The 11,021-nt window shown below is 38.6% G+C and overlaps 1 long non-coding RNA gene across 1 annotated transcript; it reads left to right on the forward strand.

Moving 5' to 3' along the window:
* Nucleotides 1–2,227: 2,227 nt before the first annotated feature.
* On the forward strand, nucleotides 2,228–10,695 carry LOC144310894 (uncharacterized). Its single transcript, XR_013376552.1, has 2 exons — nucleotides 2,228–2,330; nucleotides 10,180–10,695. It is a non-coding gene; the product is annotated as an uncharacterized LOC144310894 (long non-coding RNA).
* The last annotated feature ends 326 nt before the right edge of the window (nucleotides 10,696–11,021 follow it).

Below are 11,021 nucleotides of genomic sequence, written 5' to 3' on the forward strand. Positions count from 1 at the left end.
AGGCCGTGGATGCTCGTTTATATTTTCCCACTCTTCACAGTTCATTGGGGCCATCTGTCACTGCTGAGCAGACATGTTCAGGAGCCTGTATGTGACACTCCAGTTGTCTCTTATTCTGTCACAGTGAGTGGTGAGACTGCATGTTCCAGATGAGGCAGGGCTAAGATGGTGGAGCCTCCCTTAACCTGGGTCCCTGTGTGACTGTGCAAAGCCAAAGCCCTGTGCACTCATGACCAATGTAGAGTATGAGGGGGAAAAAAAAAAAAAACTTTTGTCATGTTAATTCACTTTGTTAGTGACCTCAGCATAGTGGTATGTGAAATACCAGAAAAGTGGCCACCACAGTGTTTGAGGTTACGATTTCTTAGATCACACCATCGCCTGTATAGCATGGTTTCATGTCTTCTGTCATTGTCACGTCAGCTCTTTTCTGAATATGTTCTAATTTGTCAATGACTTTCTTTTTTTTAAGATTTTTAAATTTATGAAAGAGAGAGAAAGCAGGGGGAGGAGAAGGAGAGGGACAAGCAGACTCCATGCTCAGCGCAGAGCTGATGCCAAGCTCTATCTCAGGACCCTGAGATCATGGCTTAAGCTGAAACCAAGAGTCAGATCCTTAAATAACAGAGCTACCCAGGCACCCTGAGGGCTTTCTTAAAATATGATGTGCAGAGATAAATACAACCCACCAGATGTGGTTGGAATAAAATGGAGCTTCCTTCCATATTAGCCCAAAGTCCATTAGCTTGTCTTTCATTCCTCCACTCTGTTGTTGGATCATGTTAAAAATACACTACTCAAAAACCTTTACACTTTCTTCTCCATCTTTTCCTTGAGCAGATGATTTATTGTACTTGGACAATTTTTATCTTTTTATTTTGATCCTTTAAGGTCGGGCTATAAAGGGATTTTAGAATCTCGATTCTTTCATCCAACATAAAACCATCCCTGCAAGCTTTGTGTTTTCCACATATTGGATAAGCATGCTTTCTAGGTCTTCGGGTAAAATAGAGTTTCTCACAGTTGTCTGCCAAAGGATCCCTCATCATGAAAAGTCTAGAATGATCTCCTACAGGTTGAGCATGAATTTGGATTCATTGAAACCAAATAACACATTTTTTAAAAATTTGTATTTTTTTTTTTTAATTTGTATGTTTTATAATGCACGTGACCAGGGAGCCTGGGTGGCTTAGTCAGTTAAGCATCTGCCTCCACAACTTCATGATTCCGGGGTCGTAGGATCAAGTCCCACATCAGGCTCCCGGTTACTAGAGAGCCTGATTCTCCCTTTCCCTCTGCTGCTCCCTCTGCTTGTGTTCTCTGTCAAATAAATAAATAAATAAAATCTTTAAAAAATAAATTTAAAAAAATATAATGCTTATGACTTTTTAACATTCAACTTAAGACATACTAAAGCCTACTGTGGCATAATTTTCCCAAAAACCTCTGAGTAAAATTGGTACTGTAAAAGAAAGTATAGTAGTTATCTTGTGTCTGGCATGGAATGATCCTCAAGCTCTTTTAAAAAAAATGGAGTGCCTGGCTGCCTCAGTTGATAGACCAAGTAATTTCTTGATCTTGGTGTCATGAGTTCAAGCCCCACATTGGGTCTGAACCTACTTAAAATAATTAAAAAAAAAAAAAAGAGGGGGACAAAGGAAGGAAGGAAAAAGGAAAGAACAAATGGAAGAACACATGAAGTGTGTCCTCCGTTGATATCATACCATCAGCCTCCCAACGTGGAACCACTTTCTTTTGTGATATTCTTCTATTTCCGATATACATTTATTTAATATTCATTTAATATTTTCTAGTATCCTGTTCTGGGCTATTTTCTTCTAATTATTCAATGCCTCTCCTCTCTTTCCACTTCTTTCTTTATACTTGCATCTTCCCATGAGATTATATACACTGCATCATGTTAAAATATAGGTTCATCTATTTCATAATTCCTTATTGCGCCCTACTTAATTCAATGCCAAGGAGTTGGCTGGCCATAGAAATACAGCAACAGTCAAGACAAATCTCGTCCCTGTCCTCATAAAACTGAAGAATTAGATGCTTTGGGCAGTCCTTTGATTTCTTTAGACACCCTCTGTGTTCCTCTTCAGGATTATCATAATGGATATCACCAGAACTTTGGATCTGAAGAGTCACCCCTCAGCTATCACCCCATTAAATTGCCACCAGCTATTGAATCATAATTGCACATTCTCTGAAAATCCACCCAAAGTGCATTCTAAATTCTGCTGGCAACTTTCAAACATTCCTGTGTGCTCCTGACTGAGAAATAGTCCTACATCAGCAGAAGGTAGATGAGCTGAGCTCAGGTGAGGTAAAACTGAGAAAGGGATCCCTGAGTGAACATCCCTGTCCATAAACATAAGACCCTTCTCAAGACGTGCTTCCTTCTCAACGAAGGCAGGTTGTGTAAAACAATTTACATGATGATTTTCCCAGCTGGTAGCTGTTTGGAAAGGAAACCCTGCCATGCTATTTCTTTCTGAACTACAAATTATTTCAAGGGGCTCACTGTATTACTAGGACGACTTTTATCATTGTACTACAAATGCTCTCTGTAGCAATATTTGAAAATATAAATGGAAAAACAAGAGAAAGTTAAAATAAACTCGGGATAGCCACTGCCAGAGATACCAATATATTGGTGTAGATCCTTCCACATCAAGACTTCTAAAATTATGAATACATATTATGATTGTCACTTCATACTGTTTGGTAGGAGACCATAATACCCTACTATGTTTTTCCTCCTCCAATACATGACTATTTCCTGTGAAGTACATAGTTTTCTAAAATACAACAATAATGAGGAAGGGTTCTGCTACACCACAATTTATTTTAGAATGCCTTAATATTAAACACCGAAGCAGTTCTCAAATTTTTCTATTATGAATATTGATCTGATGAACTTTCTTACAGTGATATCATAACATAAATCGGTAAATATTTTCTTTGATAAATTCCCAGTGGCAGAATTTATAAGTAAATTTCTAAAGCTGTGTATGCACATTTTTAAGGATTTTGGTGCCTTTTCCCAAATTACTCCCTAGGAAGTTTGTCCTTTATTGCTATAAAAATATTTTGGGGGATCCCTGGGTGGCTCAGTGGTTTGGCACCTACCTTTGGCCCAGGGCGTGATCCTGGAGTCCTTGGATCGAGTCCCACATCAGGCTCCCGGCATGGAGCCTGCTTCTCCCTCTGCCTGTGTCTCTGCTTCTCTCTCTCTGTGTGTCTTTCCTGAGTAGATAAATAAAATCTTTAAAAAAAATTTTTTTTGATCAGGGCACCTGGCTGGCTTAGTCAGTAGACCATGTGACTCTTGATCTCAGAGTTGTGAGTTCAAGCCCCATGTTGGGTGTACTTCAAAAAAAATTATTAAAAATTTTTTCTATCTGATAAAACACGATAGCTCATATTTCTTTTGTGGATTGTTAATTATTTTATTCTACTAGGGTATCTGTCTTTTAAAACGTCTTTAAATGTATTATACACTATTTTGTTTTTATTCTTCTATATTAAAAATATTAATTTTTTCATTGTATATACATTGTAAGTATGTTATCAGATTTCTGTCACTTGAATATTAATTTTATTTACAATGTTTTGGAGGATAGCTATTATTTATTTTCATTATAGTAAAATATATGTGCTTTTTATGTTTGCATTTTATGTAATGTTTGGCTCTCATCTTTAATTCTTTCTCTCCAGAAACCTCATAAAAGAATTAGATAAATGGGTTTGTGTGTGTGTGTGTTTGTGTGTGTGTGTGTGTATTTTTAGTGTACTGGAGACTAGAGAAGTATGAATTCCATATGTTAGAATTTTCAAAATATATGATAGAAATATAAAAAATGTCTATAATATAGAATACAAACAAGATCACTTTGAACAAAGACCTGGGCAGGCAATGAATTCTACACAAATTGTGAGGAAATACCACAAATTCAGGTCTTAAGTGGTCCAATTATATATGTTTAAAATTTTGTCCCTTGTGTTTTCCAAATTTTCTTTAGGTAAATATGTACTTACATTGTGATAGAAACAAAAATCAGCAAAGTAAATGAGCAAGGTAGACCGCAGAATCAGCATGAGGTGTTTATGAAATAGGTCTGTGAGTAATGGGACTATCTCTTTACAGCAGAGGGGGTCAGGTTTGAGCAATGCTTATGCCTATGACTTTTATCTATATAGAGCTGTGGCTCTTAGGAGTGATTTTGTGCCCCCTCTTTCAGGGACACTTAGTGACGCCTGGAGACACTTTCAGTTGTCACAGCTGGGGATTCCACTGGCCTGAAGTGGCTAGAGTCCAGGGACAATGCTAAATATCCTATAATGCACAGCCATGCCTTCCATAACCCACAATTATTTGGCCCAAAATGCTAATAGTGCCAAAATTGAGAAACATTAGTGTGCAAGTTTTTAGATGAGTGATCTCTAAATTGGGGTGCAGGCAACCCAGGAAGTTGCACAGATAATACTTTAGAATGAAAGAAAAAATATTAAAATCTCAATTCATATTCATTTTCGTTCCAAAAAATCATATTAGTTTTTAATGATACTTGTGTAGATTGGCACTATTCCCCTCATGTAGTCTGAAGGTCCCTCCAGTCACACCTGGCATCCAGTCTGAAATGCCATGAGGGATGACAAAGGAACATAGCACAGAGAGGCTGAGTGCAGCACCCCATTTATTTGTTGACTTTCAGCCTGCCATAACGTTCTGCAGCTGACATGTGCCTCATCAGATACATTTATGGAGAGTGGTATGCAATTTTGACTGAGCTACCTATCACAGCATACACAAACACCATGAAAAGATCCTGTAAAGAGACCAAATTGAATGAGGACAGCATGTATAATGCAAACACAAGCCAACAGGAACATAATGGCTGATATCCATCTCAGAGCAAGCTCTTTGAGACTCACATTATAGTAAGAATAGACAATATACTCAGACTTATGCACAGCGAAGGGTGGGGAGGCCCTGTAAGGGACAGCCAATGAAGAGTCATTATCCCTTCTTCCAGGCTTCATTCCAAACTGTGAAGAAGGTGTGAGCCAATCCAAGGAGCCTGACTTTATTTGGATAGACTCTTCAGAGAACAATCAGTTGTCCCTAATAGCCCAAGGTAATTCCAACAGAAACTTTAAAAACCAGAAGCTTATTTGGGGTATCAAGCTAAGAAATCATGGAGGAAGAGCCTGCTAAAATCATAGTAATTCCTGGTGGTTTAGGGAGATTATGTGCATGCCGAGACTTTGTATGCCCTCTCTGCAACAACAGGAGTGGGACTTTCTCAGCTGGTAGTCAGTAGTCAATGGTCACATGGGATGATTGTGCTCCAGAACTATGCAAGCAGTCCTCAAGCCACATATAGATGCAATGGTAAAAGATGAACACCAAACTTACTCAAGGCATTTAACTTGGGCAATAGCTAAATGGAATACACTGGATGTACTAAGCAATAGAAATTTGGGGTGCCTGTGTGGCTCAGTCAGTTCAGCATCTGCTGTTTGCTCAGGCCATGATCTCAGGATCCTGGGATCGAGTCTCACATTGGGCTCCCTGCTCACCGGGGAGCCTGCTTCTCCGTCTCCCTCTGCCCCTCACCTAATCATGCTCACGTGCACGCACTCTCTCATAAATAAATAAATAAATAAATAAATAAATAAATAAATAAATAAAACTTTTTTTTTTTTTAAGAGTTTTAAATGATAGAAATTTATCTTTCCATAGTTCTGAAAGCTGGAAGTCCAAGGTCAGGTTACCAATAGGTTCAGATTCTGGTAAGAGCCTTCTTCCTGGCTTGCAGAGTGCCTTCTTATTGTGTTCTTACACAGCTTTTGCATGGTGTGTGCACATGTTGAGAGTGACAGGGAAAGGGAGAGAAAGAGAGAGAGCAAGCAAGCTCACTGGCATTGTTTCTTATTAGGGCACTGATCCCTTTGTGAGGGACCCCACTCTCATGACCTCATTTCACCCCACCCTCATGACCTCATTTCAATTATCTCTGACAGGCTCCATCTCCAAACACCATCATATTGGAGGTTAGGGCTTTAATATACACATTTGGGGGTAGGGGAGCACACACAAATGTTGAGTCTAAAACAGAGGGTTTAAATATAGCCTCTGACCAATCAGTGGCTGACTGATCAGCCAACTGATAGTTAAGCCATGTTGACCTGGCAGCCAGTCCCAGGAAACCAGGCAAATGTAGAGACACAGAAAGTAAATTAGTGGTTGCTCAGGGCTGGGCGTGTGGAAAGAGTAAGACAGCAGAAAATAAGTAGAAGGTTCCTTCTTGGGGTGATGAGAATGTTCTAAATGTTTAGAAGTTAAATTACGGGAATAGTTATACAACTCTGCAAATATACTAAAAGCCACTGAATTGTATACTTTATTTTTTTAAATAATAAATTTCTTTTTTATTGGTGTTCAATTTGCCAACATACAGAATAACACCCAGTGCTCATCCCATCAAGTGCCCCTCTCAGTGCCCGTCACCCATTCACCCCCACCCCCCACCCCCGCCTTCCTCCCCTCCCACCACCCCTAGTTCGTTTCCCAGAGTTAGGAGTCTTTATGTTCTGTCTCCCTTTCTGATATTTCCTACGAATTGTATATTTTAAATGGACAAATCCTATAATATGTAAATAACAACTCAAAAAAGTTGTTTTTTTTTTTAAATCAGATGGAATAATTACAAACCCAGATTCACTCCCAAAGTACAATTTAGTTAATTGTCTATATCACTGGAGAGTAAGTAAACTTAAAATTTTGACCAGGAGTTAGCATGACTTGATATGAGCCTAGGCAATTAAATTTGGCCATGAAAAGGTTTAACATTTTGAAAAGTAAAAATACTGAAATAAATGAGTGGATCCATCTCTATGTATAAAATTGTTATATAGGTCATCAGTGAAATACATGAACCTAAGTTTGAAGGTTGGTGGAATCAAGTCACAAAATTGTAGAAATATGTCTTAGAGGGGCTGGTAAGAGAATCATAAAGCCTATTATCAGTGCAAAATGAAAACAAGGTATGGAAGAGAAACTGCCTTATGCAGTGCCTATACATATCCATCAACTGGAAATTATCTATTAAAAGCAGAAAAGATTTTTTAAATATACCTTGACAGCAATACCTTCTCTCAAAGCTGATAGACTTCAAGGCTTTACTACAAAACTACGGTAATCAAGACTGAGAGGTATGGGCATAAAGCCAGACCCAGGAATCAATGGGATAGAACTGAGAGTCCAGATATAAACTTATGCATGTGGAGCCCATCAATTTGCAGCAACCGTGCTAAGATAATTCAATGAGGAAAGAGTAATACTTACAATTAATGGTGAATAGAAGAACCACATGCAAAAGATTGAAGCTGGACCCCTACCTCACACCATATGCAATAATTAACCAAAAATGGATCAAAGACCTAAATATAAGAACTAGGATGATAAAACTCTTCTAAGAAAACATGGATGAAAAATCTTTGTGACCTTAGGTTAGGCAGTGTGTTCTGGGATCACATCAAATGCACAGATAATGAAAAAAATTAAAAGGCTGATGACTTGGGCTTTGTGAGTACTCACTCATAGTATAAAGGTTGCTTTTAAATGAAAATATTTGAACTAAAGAACACACAGAAATTTGGGACACCTGGGTGGCTCAGTGATTGAGCATCTGCCTTTGGCTCAGGTCGTGATCCCAGGGTCCTAGAATCGAGTCCCGCATCGGGTTCCCTGCAGAGACCCTGCTTCTCACTCTGTCTCTGCCTCTCTATGTATGTGTCTCATGAATAAATAGATAAAATCTTTAAAAAAGAGAGAAGACCCAGAAATTGTTCTGAACTTCCCTTATCTGACTACAGCAGAACCTCCAGAAAACACGACTGCCAATAACCCCATGGGGGTTTCCTGTGAATTCAACTGTACCAAGATAAACTGCCCCAATCCATTAGTATCAAAAAGTCCAAAAGAACCTTCCATACTTCCTACTAAAGCTGTAAAAACAAAATAAAACTAAACAAAAACACCTTTAAGTTTTGCATATAACCCTTTTCTCTTGTTAATGAGGAAGATACTCTCCACGAGTGCATAAACCTTGCCTTTTCTCCTCTTAATCTGTCTGCTGCTCATTAATTTGCATGCCCAAACCGAAACATTTCCCTCTTAACAACCTCATTCAAAATAAAAATGTCTCCATTTCAAAAGACACTACTAAGAAAGTGAAAAGCCAACCCAAATAAGAGGACAAAATATTTACAAATCATATACCTAATAAGAGTCTACTATCCAGAGTATGTAAAGAACTCATACAATAAAAAGACAACTAGCCCAATTAAAATTGGCAAAATATTTGAATAGATATTTCTCCAAAGAAAACACACCAATGGCTGATAAACACCTGAAAAGATGATTATCCATCACTAGTCATCAGGGAAATGCATTTCAAAACCACAGTGAGATACCACTTCACACCCACTAGGCTGGCTGGAATCGAAAAGACAGACAAGTATATTTGGGAATGTTGAGAAATTGCAATCCTTGCCCACTGCTGGTAGGAATGTAAAGTAGCAAAGCTGCTAGGGGAAATAGGTTGGAAGCTTCTTAAAATGTGAAATAAAGAGTTACCATATGACACAGCCGTTCTACTCCTAGGTATATACCCTAGAGAACTGAAAATATATTTTTATACAAACACATATGCACTTACAAACTTGTTCATCACAGCGGCATCATTCATAATAGCCCCAAACTGGAAATAATCCAGATATCCATTAAGGGATGAATGGATAAACAGAATATGGTATGCCCATAAAATGGCATGTCCGTACAGTCATACAAAAGAATAAAGTACCAACATATGTTCCAACATGGATGAACCTTTAACACATTGTACTAAGTGAAAGAAAAAAACACAAAAAGCCACATATTGTAGGTCTTCATTATATAGTGCTTTAATATGGGTTTTATTATTATTCAGGTACAGTAGAGTTAAGAAAGCAAGTCAGCTGGCATTGAGAAAAAGAGTTTGTTCCTCACACTTTCCAGGAAGGGGGGAGACACCATACCTCAGGAGCCACAAGAGAAAACTCAGATGTGTCAGGAGGCAGAGAGAGGGTGGGCAACCATGAACCAGAGTGGTGGTTGAGGTTTCCATGGGAAGGAATGGAAAACAAGCTTAGGACTTGGTAGTGTGAATAATTCCAGCAGACCCCGGGGGTAGGACCTGTCACTAGTTGTTTGGTACCTGGCCCTGGGGTAATAAATGCAGGTAGATAGTGGTCCACTGTGTGAGGGCTCATTACAGGGGGTGACTGGAGGTGTGGTGTTCTGGATCTGTTGGTTTGCATTTGAAAAGCATACTCCCAGGTGAGTTGTTTACTATTTCTAGGAATTAGTTTACCCCTGGAAGAGGCAGTCCCTGGGTGGCTCCTTTGGAAAAAAAAAAAAAAAGAATACAGAAAATAAAAGGCATGACTAATCTATACAAAATGTCCAGAACAGGGAAGTCCAAAAAGACAGAAAGATTTGTGGTTATCCAAAAACTGGGAGTAGAGAGGATTGAAAAGTGACTGTTCACAGTTTCTTTTGGGGGTGACGAGAATATTCTGGTATTAGATAGTAGTGGTGATTAGGCAACTCTGTGAACATACTAAAAAACACCAAAATGTACACTTCCCATGGTGTACGTCCATGTTCACTTCACAATGGTGAACCTTGTGCTACATGAAATACATCACAATAAAAAAAAAGTTACAATGGCAAGAAAAGCCATGCTGTAAATTTATATAAGTGCCCCTAAAGTCAGCTCCTTTAGGAAAGCCATTTTTTTTTAACTTTCATTTAAGGCATAGGTGGTTTAAAACCACAGGTTTGGGATGCCTGGGTGGCTCAGCAGTTGAGGGTCTGCCTTCAGTGCAGGGCATGATCCTGGAGTCCCAGGATTGAGTCCCACATCGGGCCCCCTGCATGGAGCCTGCTTCTCTCTCTGCCTGTGTCTCTGCCTCTCTCTCTCTGTGTGTCTTTCATGAAAAAATAAATAAAATCTTTTAAAAAAAAAACAACAACCATGGTTTTAGGTTGGACTTTAAATAAAATATGGCTTTCGTGTGGAGTGTAATAGATATTCATTCCCCGTATTTTTGTTACAGAACTCCAGGTACTGAGAGGTTAACCATATCTCCAGTTTCAAAGGGAACATGTGACCTACAGCTGACCAATAGAGACATCATATTACCAGAGACATAAAGATTGATTGAGCCACTCAGACCAAATTTTCAGTTAAATGAAGCCACTCACACCCAATTCTGAGGTGCCTGCATGAAGAAAAGAGTTGCATCTCTTGTTAGTGGAATTGAGCCTGGTGGAATAAGAACTTAGAGAATAAGGTCAACACAGAGACAACAAGACATGGAGACATATTAAATCCTTGTGACACAGTTTATAAACCTGGATTAAGCCATGCCTGAAGGTTATCTGCAGATATTTCAGTTGTGAAAGATAACTTTTTAATTACTTGTTTTAAGTGAGTTTTAATTGTGTTTCCTGCCACTTCTCATCAAGTAAGTCCAAGAGGAAACCCCGAAAATGCTTTCAGGAAAAAAAAAATTCAAATAATCTAATCCCCTATATGATCATAAGGAAATAAATGAGCTAGTGTTTATAAATTGCTTAATGGCTTTATTTGATCTGATCCTAGCAACCATGTGCATTATTTTGCTCCTGTGTTATTAGCCACCTTTGAAGCATAGAGTTTGATATCTGTGACTACCATTTTTCTTAAACTCAGAATGAAAAAAAAAAAAAAAAAAGGATGCTACTGGGGAGGAAAAACTTTTCCTCTACCCTTTTAGGTTGGTGCTTGGAGTCCTGCAAATTAAATTGGCACTAGACAGGTTGGCAAGAGAACAGATTTTTACTCAGGTACATATGTATGCAGGAATTTACTAAAAAGTGGCTCAGGGGGTGGTTAGAATTGGGGGCTTATATACCA

The sequence above is a fragment of the Canis aureus genome, chromosome 3 (genome assembly GCF_053574225.1).
Source record: "Canis aureus isolate CA01 chromosome 3, VMU_Caureus_v.1.0, whole genome shotgun sequence".
In the NCBI taxonomy this organism is placed as follows: domain Eukaryota; kingdom Metazoa; phylum Chordata; class Mammalia; order Carnivora; family Canidae; genus Canis; species Canis aureus.